Source organism: Cicer arietinum, chromosome 7 (assembly GCF_000331145.2).
Source record: "Cicer arietinum cultivar CDC Frontier isolate Library 1 chromosome 7, Cicar.CDCFrontier_v2.0, whole genome shotgun sequence".
NCBI classification, from domain to species: domain Eukaryota; kingdom Viridiplantae; phylum Streptophyta; class Magnoliopsida; order Fabales; family Fabaceae; genus Cicer; species Cicer arietinum.
Window position 1 is genome coordinate 17,823,041 of NC_021166.2, and position 18,753 is coordinate 17,841,793.

General features: G+C 30.5%; 1 long non-coding RNA gene across 1 annotated transcript; it reads right to left on the reverse strand.

The window, feature by feature from the left end:
* Nucleotides 1-6,317: 6,317 nt before the first annotated feature.
* LOC113787562 (uncharacterized) lies at nucleotides 6,318-9,088 on the reverse strand. The gene is made up of 3 exons (XR_003473985.2): nucleotides 8,887-9,088; nucleotides 8,030-8,100; nucleotides 6,318-7,000 (listed from the first exon to the last, which is right to left on the reverse strand). It is a non-coding gene; the product is annotated as an uncharacterized lncRNA (long non-coding RNA).
* Between the last annotated feature and the right edge of the window lie 9,665 nt (nucleotides 9,089-18,753).

Sequence of the window (18,753 nt, forward strand, 5' to 3'; positions counted from 1 at the left end):
TATATATATATTAATTTGCAAACAATATAATAAATTACAAACAATATAATAAAATATCAATACTTATAACAAAAAATAATAATTAATATCATAAATTTTAATAATGTTTTTTTAAAATCAATAACTTTGATACAAACCTATATAAAATTTTAAATGATGTTTTTTTAAAAATCAAGACTAATAATCAAGACTTATTTATAACAAAAAATAATAATATCATCAATTTTAATAATATTTTTTTAAATAATAATTATATTAAAACCAATATATTTTAACCGTGGTTTGAAACTTTAATTTATCATATATTAATATGTAAACAACATCATTCCTATTTTTTTTAAAATAAATTTATAAAACTAATCTAAATATAAATATTACTAATCTATATTTTAAAAATAATATATATATTTACTAATCTAAATTTAAAATATATAAAATACTAACTTGATGCCGAGTAGCGTCTGACTTCAAGCTTTCACTCACGTACGATGCTTGCAAGTCTTCGAAATAATTAACAAGCACTGTAAAAATAAAAATCAATAACATTAATTAGTTATATCAAATTAAAAAATAAAATTATAAAACTACATATATAATATAATTTATACTTACCAAATTTAAATGAAGCTTAAGAGTAATTTTATGTAGAGAGAAGAAGGAGAGAATGGTTAGAATGAAGTTTTAGTGAGAAGTTGGATGTGAAAAAATGAAGGAGGAGGGGAGAAAAATATATATAGGGTCACGTTGAGCATTTGTGGCGGCCTTTGCCTCCAGAAAATCCAACGGTACAATCCATTTGTGACGGCCTAAGCGGCCACAAACGCCAGCTGTATTGGGCCTCCTTTGTGGCGGCCTTTGCAGCCACAAATGCCACTGGTCCCGTCTGCCTTTGTGACGGATTTGGCCCTCACAAAATTGACTTTTTGTGGCTGTAAAAGCCCTCACAAAATCCTTAAATATTTGATTGGATTTTGTGGCTGCCTAAGCCCTCACAAAATCACAAAAATCAAGTTAAATATTTAAAAATTTGTGAGGGCTTTTTCAGCCACAAATAAAGACCAATTTCAATTTTGACATTTGTGAGGGCTTTTTCGGTCACTAATTTGTGAGGGTTTTATTCGGCCACAAAATATTTATAAAGTTGGCCACAAAATGGTGTTTTTCTTGTAGTGTTAAATGTAATAGTTTGACTTTTAAATTTTTTATATAATCTTTATCATCATCATTTTTTTTTATTTATAAATTTATAATTTACTAGAATACTTCAATTTGTGAATTAAGAATAGGAGCACTAGGGAGTAGCTTTATATATTTTGTAATGATTAATAATGATCTTGCTTTCCAAAGCTTCTATGAACTTAAAGTGTAGCATTACGTGAGACTATCGTGCATATAGCTAGCTTGTCGCATTCGAATTAACGAGGAATCTTTCTCTATGGAATATTTGTTTGACCACCGGTTTTCATATACTAGTACATATACTCCCTGAATATGTATGTCACTTACCACACTTGTGACATTAAAAAAGGAAGATAATTTAAAAACCATTTTTATATTAAAAAAAATACCAACCATTCCCTTTAAAAAAATATATGTCGATCTACATTATTTTTTAGATTAAGTAGACATCGCTATTTACAAATACAACTTTATGAAAAATTATCTCCTTGTCTAATGGAGATTTTAAGTTAATTTTGTTTTATTTTTAAATTTCAAGTCATTGTTTTTTTTTATTATTATAAAAATGTCATTGCCTTTTGAAAATGAGACTTTGTATAATGTGGATACTATTTAGACAATATCTTTTAATTCTCCGCATTTCAGGATTGTGATACACTAGTTCACCTTATTATGGGACCAATATCTTTCATTGGGCATAAGTAGAAACTCTTCTTCATAGATTTTGAAAATGTTAACAACCTTGGTATGTGAACAAGTACACTAAATAGTTTAACGAGCGTAAGTACATGCAACTTTGGTATGTGAACAAGACACATGTATAACCTGAAATTTTCCATAGTCACACCATTTTTTTAAAGATTGACTTTGAAATGATCAATTGATCGCACCTTTGAAGTTCATTGTCCTTGAACTCTCTCATGAATTTTGTGCAATGTGTCGGATGGAGTACATACACATTAACAGAGGATTTTGTCAGTCATTATTTGGATTATTAGAAGCACTAGTAATCGATTTGTTCCTGTCTAAAATCAAGCAAATGTCGACTTGAGGTGTTACGTGTCTTCTCAAATTTTTCAAAAAGAAGCTCCAAGTACCCTTGTATCACCTTCCACAAGTGGATTAACAATGTGAATTATATTTTTATTCTCATCCTATGTAACGGTTAGCCACAAAGTCCCCATCGTACTTGTCGTACAACTAAGTTCCATCAAATGAGACAAGTGGTTTACATAATTAGTACCAATAGATGCATGGAGGGAAAGCCTAGAGTAATCGTTGAAAAATCTTTGAACCCCTTAATAAAGTATTATCAGAATATGCAAATGATACTTCCATTTTCACAATAGTTTCTAGAAGAAATTTTTGTATGGCCAACAACCACCTTAGAAGACCATTGTAAGATCTCTCTCTCCTAGTTTCCTGCCATAAATATTTTCCATAACCTTACTCTTTGTCATCCATGTCTTTCTATAGATGATTGTGTAGTTGAACCGTACTTGGTGAATATGTGCAATAATCATCTTCACTTTAATTGACGGATCCTTCTTCAAAAGCTGATAAACTTTTTAACCAAAGTTTTTTTATAAAAAAACTAATTAATGAAGAAATAGTAATTAATTATTAGTGTTTGATTTTAATGACTTAATAATATTTTAAATAAATTTAGGGTTTTTGTTTATTTTTTAATTGGTTTAATCAAGTTTTTATTTTTTTCAATGTATTCTCCATGCATAAGGTTATGTTTGATATAAAAAAGAGTAAGTATTGAACAAAATAGTAAAAGATAAATCTTAAAATTATTGGAAAAAATTTGTCTTGTATTATTTAGATGAACAACGGACAACACAAACAAAATAATTTGAAATTTTCTATAATATGGTGGACCGAGACCAAGTGTTGAAATTCTATTTTCCTACCATTTACACTTTTTCCTGCATGGTTGCTTAATAAATCAACATATTTTCAGTTAAATCTTGCAATCTTTTTCTACACAGTTTACACCCCATTTTGGAGTCGAATCCAAAGTATGTTGCAGCTGTTGAACCTGTTTGGAGTGCTTCAATAAAAAGTTAAGGACTTTGGTTGGAGATTCTTTCAAGGAAGATTACCGACGAGAGTCGCTTTGTGTGGAAAGGGAATGCTGACTTAACTATCATATGCATAAATGCATTTTCTTGTATTATAAACGTTCAGAACCTGTACGCATGAAATATAAAAGTTCGGAACATTTGAATGCAATAAAAAAGTTGAATATCCGAAACTTACAACCGTGACATATTTGATGCACAAATTGACCATGAATGTATTGCTTCGAACATTGACCACAAGTTTTGCTTTTGAAGATTTGATCAAAACGTGGCATTTGACATAATTGGTCTATGATAGACCACACCAAATCAATTGTTAAATTTTGCAAATCTATTAAATCTTATCCTACTCCTCTCACACTAGATTGTATCTTCTTCTTCTTCATTCCCTCTTTGCCCCCACACCTACAACCTCAAAACCAACATGACAAACAATTTCATACCAAACTATGAGATTTTTGGGTTCCAAACTCATCCCTTATTATATTTTTTTTATTTTTATTAAAATAAATTCCAAATTAAAATAACCAAGGTTTTTCAATTTCATCCCAATTTATGAGATTTTTGGATTTCAAACTCATTGTAAAAAAAAAAAGGTGGAGAGGGATGTTTAAACCCATCACTTTTTCTTTCTAATACCTTATATAGATGGAAGCGACAATTACGATAAAAACTTTGAAATCTAGAACGCGACAATTACGATAAAAACTTTGAAATCTTGAACAGAGGAATGAAGTGAAGTTGGATGTGTTAGATAATGTTATTATATATTAGTAGTAATGGTATTTTAGATATTTCTGTTCTTTTATATATATACTTATTGTAACGCTATTAACTGAAGTTTTAGTTCATTCTATGTTATAAAATCCTAGAGTGGTTGTCTCTCTTCTTTCTCTTTTCATTGTTAACATGGTATCAAAGAGTTTTGGTTGATTTTGGGATCTACTATAAAGAACAAAGAAATTATTTTGATAGGAAAGACAACCACCAAAAGAGAAAAGAGAAGAGTAATCATGTTTCCGATTTTGTTAAATCAGTCTCACAAAAACATCGATTGCGCATTCGTTAACCGTTGGATCGGCGAAACGACGTCTGTAGGGGGAGAAATTGGGCTCGCACAACACCAGATTATCCCTAATTTATTTTGTCTCAGTGATTGTGTTTTTCGTATTTTCCTGTCATTGTTTGTTATGGCTAGTGCTAAGGATGATTCTCTTCAAGCATATTGAAAAACACATTGTCCGAAATTGGGGAGAGCACATAAAAAGAATTTTAGGGGGCCATCGTCCAATGTTGTTGTTTCTGCTCCTTCAACCATTGGCTCTAGTTCTAGTTTTGTATACTCATCTGAGACTGCTTCCCAAATATCTGATATTGCATAACAACTTCAAAAAAAAAATGCTTGTTTGTTATGATCAGTATTAATGAGTTGATTTTGGTTTGGTTCACATGCTTTCAATTGTTGTGGTTCTTTGCTGATTTGGTTGGTAATTTAATTGTTCGTCTCTCCTATCTCTTTGGTTGCTTTCTTCTGTGTTGTCGCTCTCTCTGTTGCTTCTTCTATTTGATTGCTCCTCTCTCTAGTGATTTGCTTTGTTGCTTCTCTCCATATTGATTGTTCTATATGTTTGCTTTTCTCTCATGCGGTTCATCTATTTGGTTGCTTCTCTCTTTGTTTAGTTTGGTTTGGTGTAGTTTAGTTTGGTTTGATTCAGTTTGGTTTGATATGATTTAGTTTTGTTTGGTTCTATTTGGTTTGATTTGTTTTGATTTGGTTTCATGGTGCTACTTCTTTGGTTGTTCCTATATGTTGATTTTGATATGGTTGTTGCTCCTTTTTTTATCGCTCCTTTTTCGGTTTGATTTTTTGTTGGTTTGGTTCTTCTCTTGATTGTGACTATTTGATATGATTTCTTGTTGGTTTGGTTTCTCTCTTTTTTGTGATTATTTGGTATAGCTAATGATCCTCTCTTTGGCTTCTGCTTCTTCTTTCGTTGCTTCTCTCTTTGTTAGTTCTTCTCTTTGATTGTTGCTTCTTCTTTGGTGACATCCCTCTTGTCCCTCCCGCTGTTCAACCACCTCATACGATTATTGATCTTCCTCGTTACCCCTCTCGTCAAATTTGTCTGAGCCCTCTTCCTATAAAGAGGTTGTTCTTGATCCTCTTTGGCAGCAAGTTATGGCAGAAGAACTATCTGCATTGCACAAAACCAATACTTGAGAATTAGTACATTTTCCTCCTAGAAAACGTGTTATTGGGTCTCGTTGGGTATACAAGATCAAAACTAAGTCTGATGGGTCAGTTGAACGCTAAGGGTTTCTCTCAACATTATGGTATGGATTATGAAGAAACTTTTGCTCTTGTAGCCAACATGACCACTATTCGTACTCTTCTTCTTTACATATTGCTGATTTGTTCACAAAGATGCATTCCATTAAACGTTTTTGTTTCTTAGTTGATAAACTCTCGATGCTCCATGTTAATGCATCGTGAGTTTGAGGGGAAATGTTAGATAATGTTATTATATATTAGTAGTAAGGGTATTTTAGACATTTCTGTTCTTTTATATATATACTTATTGTAACCCTATTAACTGAAGTTTTGGTTCATTTTATGTTATGAAATCCTATAGTGGTTGTCTCTCTTCTTCCTCTTTTCATTGTTAACAGGATGATGGTTTGAGGTTGGTAAAAGATTAATGAATACTTTAGGTACCTAATGTTAAGTGGTTTTATTGAATGAGGAGATAAAAATGATAAAGAAGGTTGGAGAAGAATGAGACTAAAAGATGAGGATGTTGTTGATATTAGTCAATGGTGTAGAGGTTTTTTGAGATTTTGGTTATTTAGGGTGTTGGTAAAATAAGCAATTAGATAAATTTAAAAAACAATCAAAATACAAAAAGTAACGTGGAAACTCCAAAACTAAAGGAAGAATCACAATTGTTGTCTAGTGACTACCAGATGATAATACTATGTAAAATAAAATATTTATGATGGGTGCAATTTGTAATTAAGAACTAGAATATTTATAATCTTGAGCTCTCTATTCCTTTACAATTTCAAGCAATGTAAGAGTATTTCAATTTCCTCAATTTCAACCAAAACTCAACAATATCTACCTTGATTGAAATTGATACATCTTCAGATTTTATTGTCTATATCAATAATCATAGTTCAAAAGAACTATCATACTCTACTTGAAGCTAAACCATTCCAATAATTTATTTTCCATGCCGAAAAATATGGTGCAACCTCCATGTTGACTTTCATAGGATGTTCTTCAGCAACTGACACAATTTCATATCACACCTTACATTAATGACAACCAATGCAACGTGTTGATCAATGTGACACCCTAAACCCCAAAAAAAATTTCCTTATTTTCTAAACAATGAAATTATTTCGAAACAAATAAATAAATATAAACTTTCAAACATTTTTTTAAGGTAAAAAGTATCACATAATCACGAACACGTCGAATAAGTTCAAATGTTCCATCAAACTTAAGTATTTGAACATATTTGAAATCTTTTTAGAAGTACACATACTTATGTGTTAAATTAAGTGCAAATGTGGTCCCAACACGATGTCACTATCAGAGCGGGAATTCCCAAAATAAAAATACTCAAAATAACATCAACACAATGCATAATAATAAAGGTCTCCAAGACATGATAACTTCCGCCTCTCTTGATGGTACTAGTCATCACCTGTAACTTACAACTCGTCTGCGTCCATCGCAAACGCCAAACACAAACAACGAGGAGGTGAGTATCGAAATTATGTAACAATATAAAATACACGATGAGAACACGCAAGCAATCCAATTATCACAACCTTAAAAGCAGTCAAGTGTATAATATCAATGGTTCATCAAATTCATCCACAATAAGACAATCACAATGATGAAATGCTATGCATTCCCTATAGTCTATACTTCATCATTTGGTACCATTCTACTCTGAAGTAATTGGTCAGGAGGCCTGATACTATGCCACTACAAGAGTGGACAGACAATTCATGAATGACCAAGTCCTCATAGATCCCCTCAACACAATCCAAGACACATATACGTGACGATCGGGGTACTCTTGTGTTGCACGGTAGCTCCTGGCCTTAGGGAATAACCCACTAATCCACTTAGGAATTCCCCACTAGAGGTACCCCCAAGGTCTATCAGTCTTACCTTACAGTTCGACTGTATCCCTCCACGATCAGGCTCATTCAGTTGTACTTCCTTGAATCACTAGGTTTGTCAAACTCTCCCTATATGATGACAAATTAGTTCTAACTCCAAAATCACAACTCAACAAATTTCAGTTTGACTTCACGACATTCATCATTATGTATATATATCAGTCATTCACAATTAAATCCAATATTCTGGTTTGCACTACTCACAATATCAATCAAAAAAATAAAAGATCAAACAATATCATATTCAAGTGATATCACAATTTCATTCAAGTAGCAAGAATACTCCAGTACATACCATTCACAAAGTAACAATCAACATAATATTCATAAAATCAGACGACATACAATCTTGATATAAATAATTTCACGGCAATTCTATAGGTTGCTAAATTATATTTTAATCCTCACTATTAGCATTCACATTTTATTAATTAATTATTATTACTCAATAGGGCTCAACCGTACGTAGTAAGCCCCGAAGAACATCTGGAAATTTCAATATTCCCGTTCATCTCACGTTATTTTATACTCATAAAATCGAACCTCATTTCACCCTTTACCTTAACTGAAGATTTTTCCCAACGAAGCCGATCGCTGATTTAATGTGTCACGTCTTCGCCAACCACCGTCTCTAACAGTCCACGAGTGAGAATAAATCAACGCAACAACCAATTACAAATTAGTTACTTGCTCCAATAGGTAATTAATTAATTTATTAATAATACATTGATACTTTATCTAATAATAAATTAATGCATTGCAATATAATTCAAAAATATATTTAATACCGTTAACACACATATTACTATAATAAAATTTTATTTAACAAAGTATGATAGAAAGAACTTAATATTATGTCTATATAAAATATATAGTTTTGATTTATAAATATATTTATATATATATATATATATCACATGGACGCAAATAATAATAATTAATTATTACTTATTATTGACTGTACTTAATTTTATAACATAGTCAAATAGATTAAACCATTTAGGTGAAAGAATCAATTTGTCTCTCTGCCTTATTTTGATTTCACGGTAATTTGTATGAATCGTATGTTGCTTTATCGAAACTAATTACTTACTTCAGTGAGTTATCCTCCAACAATTCCCTTTAGAAATCAATTGCATCTAATGGCTTAGCTACTAACTTATTTTCTGGAAGTTTGTATAACAACAATTCTTATATAGCATAATCCGTTTGTTGACAGAAACAAAGCAAGGCTACTAAAATTCCAAGTAAAGACTCAAATCATGGCTATACAAATTTATTTTGGGTTCGTGGTTTTCAATTTCTTAACTTTCATCTATATATATATATATATATATATATATTGTATTGCTTATCCTATTGTCCTAACAAAACATGTATTATTATTAAAGCTAATTGTGGAATTAGTGAAACATACCTTATATGATTTGGTATTGAAATTGGAATTGGGATTTGAAATTGGAATTGTGATTGGAGCTTGAAATTGGAATTGGATCCAAATGGGAATCTGATGAAATTGGAAGTGAATTTGAAATGCGGCTGTGATTGAATTTGGAATGCGGATAATGGAATTGCAAATCCTAATTTTGCTGAAATTGGAATGCGGCTCCTATGCAATACTCTCATTGGGATGCGGCTTGGTTGTTTGGAAGGCTATATATATATATATACTACATAATAACCTAAGTTATTATAATAATAATAATAATAATAATAATAATAATAATTAATAATAATAATAATAATAATAATAATAATAATTATTATTATTATTATTATTCCATTCTATTAGAGCTAACTCTTGGTATTATTTTATTTATATCTATATACATATCTATTTATTTTATTTTATTTTATTTATTTTTTTGTAAGTTAAATATGGTTAATATTAATAATTTAAATCAATTACTAAAACAAACACACAAACACACCTAAAAAAATTAAAACACATATTAACACTCATATAAAAAAAATAGTATCGTATCATTATACTATTTAAAATAAGATAATGAGAAATTGAGGTGTTACAATCAATACATTGTATAATCATGATTGTATCAACATTTCCACCATAAAAAGCATACTCCATTTGAAGGTAAGCCACTTCAAGAATTTCCACTTGAAGCAAACTTGCTCTAAGAATTTCCACTTGAAGTTAAACCATTCCAATAATTTCTTCTCCATGCCAAAAAATATGGTGCAACCTCTATGTCAGCTTTCTTAAGAAGTTCTTCAACAACTGACATAGTTTCACAAGACACCTTGCATTAATAACAACCAATGCAATATGCTGATCAACACCTTGTGTAATCGTGATTGTATCAACACATCATTGACTTGAATTTTACACAAACCAAAATTGATTAATTCATCCATCAAAATTCTCTATCCCAAACTTCTTTGTAGAACTTGACATACTGTAATCTTCCACCAGGTAGGTTCCTAAGAAAGAGAGATGAGTCAAAATGACCACTTAATAACTAAATATGTCCTTACCTAGAACGTTGTCTAAACAACACTTTTACAATATAACATTTCTTTCTTGATGTGGAATATCAGACAAAACTACAACCACATAACATACTAAGAACTCTATTTACTTAGACCGAATCAAAAGCTATGATACCAAATATTAGAAAAATAAACAAATAGAGAAATTTAAAAAACAATCAAAATGCAAGAAATTATCGTGGAAACTTCAAAACTGGAGAAAAATCACGACCATTATCTAATGACAACCAAAACATAATATTATGTGAAAATTATTATAATACATAGACTTCTGTCAAACTTCTCATGACCAATACACCTACATTCTCCAAAATAAATATTTAAAATACATCTCACAACACTTTGACACAAAAGTATTAATAGAAAATAAAAGAATGAAATACAAACTTAAAGTGTTTTTGATGAATGCAATTCGTAATGAAGAAATATATATATATATATATATCGTTGAACTCTCTATTTCTATATAAATTCCAAACAATAGATTTATCAACTGCGATGTCTCAAGTATAAATCTAATGCATAAGATGTGTCCTTAATTTAAACCCCAAAACTTAACATTTAATCTAACAATTTTGATGTTTGGCAGTTGACTTAGTTAAACCCCACGAATGATTGTATTTATATATTATTTTGGTTCCATATATATATATATATATATATATATATATATATATATATATTATTTTCCTTCCACAAAATATATTATGTTATTGTAAATATTATTTAACTACCAACTTTTAAAAATACTATTTGCGATTTGATGACTCATTCAGTTTTTTGAACATTAACTTCAAGTGTATTTAAGAGTTACATTTTCAAATGGTAAATTTTCATACAACATGTTTAATGATAGTCTTAATTGTTGTTTTGGTTACTCTATTACTACTAATTCGTGGAATTGGTTCCCCTATTTTAAAAGTCAATAATTTTGGTCCATCTCTCAGATAAAAAATAACAATTTGACATATTTTAAATAACGTGACATACAATTCTATTTCATAGAATCATCTAGATGTATTAATTATTCATATATCATTAATTAAATTAAAATATAAAAAATTTATGTAGTTGAAATATAAGTTTTTACAGCGTTTTATTCTAATTTCATAAGTGTTAATCATTCTTCATCATTGTATCATATGTCACTTTATTTAAATAATTTCATGTCATCATTCTTTATTTAAAAAATCATAGAATGAGACTAAAAATGTCGACTTTTAAAACAAATTAATCAATTTCATGAATTAATAAAAATGAAAAAACTAAAACTCCAATTAAACTTTATCGATATAAACCACTTAACTTTGGATCCTCACCACTATGGTCTATTTAACTTAAAAATTAAAATTGAAAACATTGTTATCATGTCATAACTATCTTACATGCACATGACTTTTATATTTTCGGTTTGTTTTCTGTGTTTTTTCTTTGGTTTTTATCATTCAAAAGTTGATAGAGTTGTTTTTCGTCATCATTAAAAATAATGAATATTGATTTTAATTTGTATATAATACTTTTTTTATATATATTTTTAATTTGTATACACATCTAAAACTTGAAAAATTACATTTACTAACTCATTATTAATTTATTTGCACAACTAATAAAATAATTTTTATTATAATAAAATTAAATATAAATAAACTATTTTATATTTTTATATTTTTTTCACTCAGATATTTAAATCTTACAAATTTATACAATGTATTTGTTATAATTAACGTGGGAGTAGTAAAATTCATTTTTGGACAAATAAACAGCATTCATTTTCAATAAAATGAATATTGTCGATTTTTCTCCAATTGAATTATCTACTTATCTCTTTATTGTATTCCCTTGAACTTAATCGTTTTTTCTTTTCAATTTACTATCCTAATGTTACCAAAAAAATATTATAGGTAATTATGTTTTTAGGAATGATATCCTTGAAATTATTTATCACAAAAAAATCATTGGATTTATAATTTTAGAGAAATGTACCATGCACTTCTCCACTTTAACTTTCCACCATTTCATTTTTATAGAAATACAATTTTACCCTTTTAACTAAACAAATTTTAAAATATTCAAAAGTTTTGAAAAATTCAAAATGGTAATTTCCAGAATTTTTGAAATATTTAAAACTTCCGAAATAGAAAACTCCAAATTTTTTGAACTTTTTCGGAAGTTTCAAATTTTCGAAATGTAAGAAAATAAGGATTACATTTCGAAAATTTGAAAAGTTTCGAATATTTCCAAATCTAAAAAATTTCAAAAGTTTACAAATCTAGAAAATTTTGAAAGTTTCCAAATTTGCAAAATTTCGAAAGTTTTCAAATCGGAAAAGTTTCGAAACTCTGTTGTTCAAATCTGAATTATCTACTTATCTCTTTGTTGTTCGAAAGTTTTAAAAATTCTGAAATTTTCTATTTCGGATGTTTCGATAATTCTGAAATTTTGAAACTTTCAAATTGATCAAAAGTTTCGAAATTTTTGATCAATTCTTGAAAAATACATTTCGAAAGTTTCAGATTTATCAAAAGCTTCGAAATTTTTGATCAATTCTGGAAAAATACATTTCGAAAATTTCAGATTTATCAAAAGCTTTGAAAATGTCAAAATATTCTAGAAAATTACGTTTCGAAACTTTCATATTTTAGAATGATAATGTAAATTTTAGAAGTTTCAAAAAATGGAGTGAATAATTTTTTTAAGAGACATAATAGTATTTTCATTTAGAATGAAAGATGAGAAATCAAAGTAAAAGAGTGCATGATACATTTATGATAATTTTAATTCTTCAAACAAATACTAGTATGATTATGTGGTAAATAGTTTACCAAACTTTTATTTGAACAATTTAATTTATCTCCTCCAATAAAATTATCGAAATCCAACCTCAAACCTCTTGGACATATGTAATTTTTTGTAACAGTAAAAAAAATCATATATGTAGTTCTCAAAATATTTGGTAATGAACCAGTTAATTTGGGGTAGATAATAATAATCCCAGAAACAGAAGTTCCATTTGTGAGTATGAAAATCCATCATTCTCTACTTCCAATCTCCAATTCATATCTTTGAATCCATCACTCAACTCAACTTCATCAACAACCGCAACCCTCTAACTCTAAGGTACTACCACTTCTACTCAATTTTAATTCATATTCAAATAATAATCACTTTTCCTTATGTTTATTCCATTTCCAACATTCAATGCCCTATTCCAAACTCATTAATTTTCAATTTACTCTTCAATCTCAATATGGAACCTGTAACAAAAAACCCTAGAACAACTCAAGGAATTAAATTCCCATCCAAATCTAAAAACCCTAACAAAAATTCAACCCCAATTCCTAAACCCAATCATCATCAATCCAACCAATTTCCATCTCATCTTGACACCCCAAACGTTTCATCAACAGCTCGAACCCTTTGCAATCTCCTCACTCGAACATCCCCTCAGGATATCGACACTGCTTTATCCTCTTCTGGGATTCACCCTTCCGAAGAATGCGTTCATGAGGTTCTTAAACTCTCTTACAATTACCCTTCGTCGGCCATCAAGTTTTTCCGTTGGGCTGGGGGTTTAAGAAAACACTCGGCCCACGCTTGGAACTTAATGGTCGATTTGTTGGGCCGGAACCAGCTTTTCGAGCCCATGTGGGATGCTGTTAGGACTATGAAGCAAGAAGGTGTGCTTTCTTTGCACACCTTTGTTTCAGTTTTTCAGAGTTATTGTATGGCTGGTAGGATTAGTGAGGCTGTTATGAGTTTTAATGTGATGGATAGGTATGATGTTGAGAAGAATGTTGTGGCGGTTAATTCGCTGTTGAGTGCTATTTGCCGCGAAGAGAATCAAACCTCGTTGGCTATGGAGTTTTTGGAGAAGGTTAAGGGGAAGATTGATTTGGATGGGGATAGTTTTGCAATATTGTTGGAAGGGTGGGAGAAGGAAGGGAATGCGGCTAAAGCTAAAAGCACTTTCGGTGAAATGGTGATTTGTGTTGGTTGGAGCCGAGATAATGTGGCAGGTTACGATGCGCTTTTGATGACTTTGCTACGGGCATCACAGTTTGATGAGCTTGTGACTTTCCTTAAAGTTTTGAAGGACCATGACTGCTTTCCAGGTTTGAAATTCTTTACCAATGCTCTTGATGTTTTTGTCAAGCGAAATGATGCCGATCATGCTATCCCTTTGTGGGACGCCATGTTTGCTAGTGGATTATTGCCTAACTTGATCATGTACAATGCCATGATTGGGTTACTATGCAACAATGGCGAGATTGATTACGCGTTTCGCCTACTCGATGAGATGGTTCTCCATGGCGCTTTTCCTGACTCTTTGACATATAACATGATTTTTGAATGCTTGGTGAAGAACAAAAAGGTTCGTGAAACCGAGAGGTTCTTCGCCGAGATGATCAAGAATGAGTGCCTGCCCACGGGTTCTAATTGTGCTGCGGCCATCGAAATGTTTTTCGATTGTTATGACCCTGATGCAGCACTTGAGATTTGGTGTTACATGATGGAAAATCATGTTGGAGTACTTGATGAGAGTGCAAATGTGTTGCTCATTGGTCTTCGTAAGTTGAGTAGACTGTCAGAAATCAGAAGGCTTTCCGAAGAGATGCTTGATAAAAGGATCATTATATATGAGTCGACAATGACCAAGTTGAAGGACACGTTCTATAAGGAGGGTAGAAGTACTAGAGACAGATTCGATTCTTTGTACAGGAGGTGGAAAGCTCATGTCAAGTTGTAGTCTAGAAATTGTTTGCTTTCCTTCATGTTTTACTATAGTTTTACACTTAGCCGTCGATGTCTCTTTTATCAGAGACAGGCGACTCTTGCTTGTTCTCATTTGGCTTTGCCCTGAAAACAATGTTCTACAAATTTTATCATTCCAACTCCGTCGTAGTCTTTCCTCGACAGCCTTTTGTTGCACTAGGATTATTTTCTGTAAAATTCCTTTTCTTCTCCTTATAAAAGATTACTTTTAATATTTGTGAGGTTGGTCACACTCTGCTACTTTGAGATGAACTAGCAGTTCATGTATCATAGCTGATTTGCTTGCAGATTTTAAGAGTCAAGTGCTCATGACAGAATTATCATATTATAAAACAATTAGTATAACTTCAAAGTTTTCTGTAAATACTTGCATTTGTTTCAGTTTATGATTGTCGGCCATTCCCTGCAATATCTCCCTGATTTTTGGTTCATATTTTGTGGTATAAAAAGTATTTCTCATTCCCTTTTCATGAATTGAGTCTGCTTGTTGCATGCTCCTACTTGAAAATTTTATTATGCATTAAAGCTTGAATGCTAGGTCATCAAGCTATTGTTCTATCATGTCGTATGCTTCTATTATAGATGACAATGTATTGATGGTGTAGAAAAGGCCATGATTTGATAAGCCACCACAATCATCCAAACTTAAGACTTTAATGATTAAGCTCCACAAGTGAGGGGTTATCTTTTACCAGTACATTATGAATGAAGAAATATATTTTGCTCGGTTGGACAAGGTATATCTTTTCGCTATATATCTTTTCTCTATATATCTTTTCTCTATATATCCTTTCTCAGACAAGGTATTTTTTTGTTAGACTACATATTTTTATCAGTTTTGCACATTTAGAAGGAAAGTTCCAATAAACTAGGAATGGAGAGATATGCCTTGTCCCAGACAAGTCATTTCTCATATTGTCGGTATGTTTATTTGCAAGATTCTCATGTGGCTTGTTTCACATGGATAACTTACATCTATGACCTCATTCGAAGAGATCAATCCGTATTTATTGATTTAATGGTTTAATCGCTTCTTGTGATCGCTCATGCTGCACAATCTGCTTGACCTCTATTTCACTTGTATACTTTGGGTGTGTTTGGTGCACATTTAGGGACAGCACAGGTAAACAAGATATGGCGCAAGTAGCTGAGTTACAACACAATCTTTTGTTCCTGTCTATTGTTTCATGATTGATTAACAACACTAGTAGTTCTTGTTAGAGCTACTAGGAATAGGAGGAGAGTTAAGAAAGAAAAGGTGCTTGGGAATTGTGCTATAGAGGAGAAGATTAAGGGGTTGGATATTTTTGACTTTTCGGCGTTGTGCATTAGACAAGAAGTTGACCCCTAGTTTTTTTATTAACAAAGTTTTAGACTATTTTGTACTTCATATTCGATGATCATTTTTAAAACCAAGCTTGAAAAAAGTATTATTAGTCTATATAATTGATGGAAAAAACCTATGTTCCACATCAACTTCTTTTTTTGATAAGGTTTGGAAATAGTTGTGAAGAAGGCTACCCTGGTAAATCCAAAACAACCTAAAATGGTTTCAAAGCTTATCAATCCGACTGACCACTGCATATATCCACATATCAAATTTATTAGTGGTAAGCTTATGGGGGTGTATTGAGAAAAAACAAAGTCTCTCGTAAAAGAGCGTTTTTTTCTCTCACCTCCAATGTTATTTGGATTGACCAATTAAGAAGTGCATTTTGACAAAAAATTACTTTTAAATTGATTAATTCAGATGTATATTTGGAAGGTTTTGAGAACATTGGGAGTGAGAGACGAAGCTATCCTCATAAAAAGAGATAAAATGTGAAAAGAGTTTATAAAGATATGCACCCGTTCGTTTTCCATGTTAGTTTTGTAGGAATTAGTTTTGATGTAGTCAAAAACATGAAATGTAGAGCTTTGTTTTGATGTTGGTTTTGGACATAGGCCCATGCTGCATGTGATGGGGATATTGAAGCTGCATTTGTATCTCACATTGTGAGGATTCTCGTGATGTACAATGTATATACATGAACAACGTCGTTCTTTGAACTAGCTTTTGTGAGTGGGATCTAAAATGATTTTACGTGGTATCGAAGCTTATTAAACATTTGTTGGACCATCCACTGCTAGACCACTTGTGTCATACTCTTGATGTTTGTTAGGTGATCTGTTGTCGGATGAGGACCCCATCCCCGACAACGGCGCTAATTTGATCCGCTGTCGTACACGGGTCAAATACAATTTATAAAATGTAAATAGAGATAATAACTCGAATTGTTTCGCAAGAACTTCTGATATAATAATAATAACCGAATTGAAAATTGAAATTAAAAAGAGGTTTTTTAGATTTTTGATTTAACAAATGAGCAAAACGATTAATCTACTTATTCGAGTTTCAGGTCTATCACAAACTCTATTAATGAGTTTGATTTCTAATTTGTGATTATATTCTTATTTGACTATAGAATTGATCAAACAAGTGTAATCAATTCTATGTGAATTTGGTTTCTTCGATTGGATTAAGTATTACAATCATCAAAATATTACAATTAACGATCAAGGGTTGTAAAATTATAGTTCAATTAAATTAGAAACTAAAATCAAATTCTGCCAAATAAATTTAATTAATCCTATTGAAATTTAATTTAAGCAATCAAAATTATCAATATAATCAAATAAACAAAAATAAAATCATGAATTGAAATTGACAGTGTAACTTGAATCTCAAGGTGTTGATGAAATTCTGAACTCGTGGATTAATCTTATAAAATTAGCTTTCCATGAAATTAAAATAAAAACTATTTATTTCTTGTAGTAATTTGAATCCTAATTTTTCCGTCTTAGAAAAGAAACAAAACTGTCAATATATAGTACTTGATATTGAGCTTTAGGGTTAAAAAACAAGTGATTCGCTAATTAAAATTATTACAAAAATTTAAATTACGAAATCTGCAATTTAGACCCAGTAAAGTTCGGAGATGATCTTTTCTTCCAACACAAAAGTTGTTGCTCGGATTTTTAGCTTTCCAACACCTGCTCATATGCGCCAACCCGATATCCAGAGCTCAAGTTATGATCTACAGAACAAGAAAAAATCAAAAATACAAATAATAAAATGAAAATTAAAATAATAAAATTATAATTCAAATTCGATTCAAAGTTTAAAAGCAAACTAAAAATATTAATCTAAGCTATAAAGAGTTTTTAAAATCTAAACAAAAAAGCTAAAAATATGTGCTCAAATGCTATGATGATTAGGCTTAGTCGATTCCAAGTTTAACATTGAAAATTAATAAGTTTAAGCAATTTTTAAAGAATGACACTCTCTTCTTAGTGAATTTGTAGGGGTGAATTAAACTCAAACCAAATATCTAAAATGTTATTTGAGTTTATCCTTTGGATTACCCATCATGGTCAAATAATGATAGGCGTGAGAGGAAATCAATTCCCACATTGAAAGAGATCATGGATTAGTATACTTTATATAAAAGGATATCTCTCATATTACAATATGATTTTGTAAGGAATAATTTGGTCAAATAAAAAAATCTAACATAGTAGCAGAGCTTGATTTTGGTGGCATGTTTTGAGAATTCGATTTATGTCCACATTACTTATAATGGTAGATATTGATGTTGCATTTGTATCTCACATTGCCAATATTCTTGTGTTGTGCAATGAATATTTGTGTTTCTGAAACCTTATCATTTGAATTAGCTCTTGCGAGTGTTTTTCATTGAGGGGAGATTAAAATTTAAGAATTTTATTATTAAGATAAAAAAAAATTAATTAAATAAAAAAAGAAATATATAGAGGGGAAATTTAAAATATATTTCTCTCTCAGATGAGTTTATAATAAAAAGACACACCCTTACAATACATGCTGTTTTATATATATATATATATATATATTTTAAACTATGTTTTAGTTAGATCTTATGTAGGACTTAAGTTGTTTCCAATAAAGTCGAGATTGGCTGTATAAGCTATGCTACCAAAT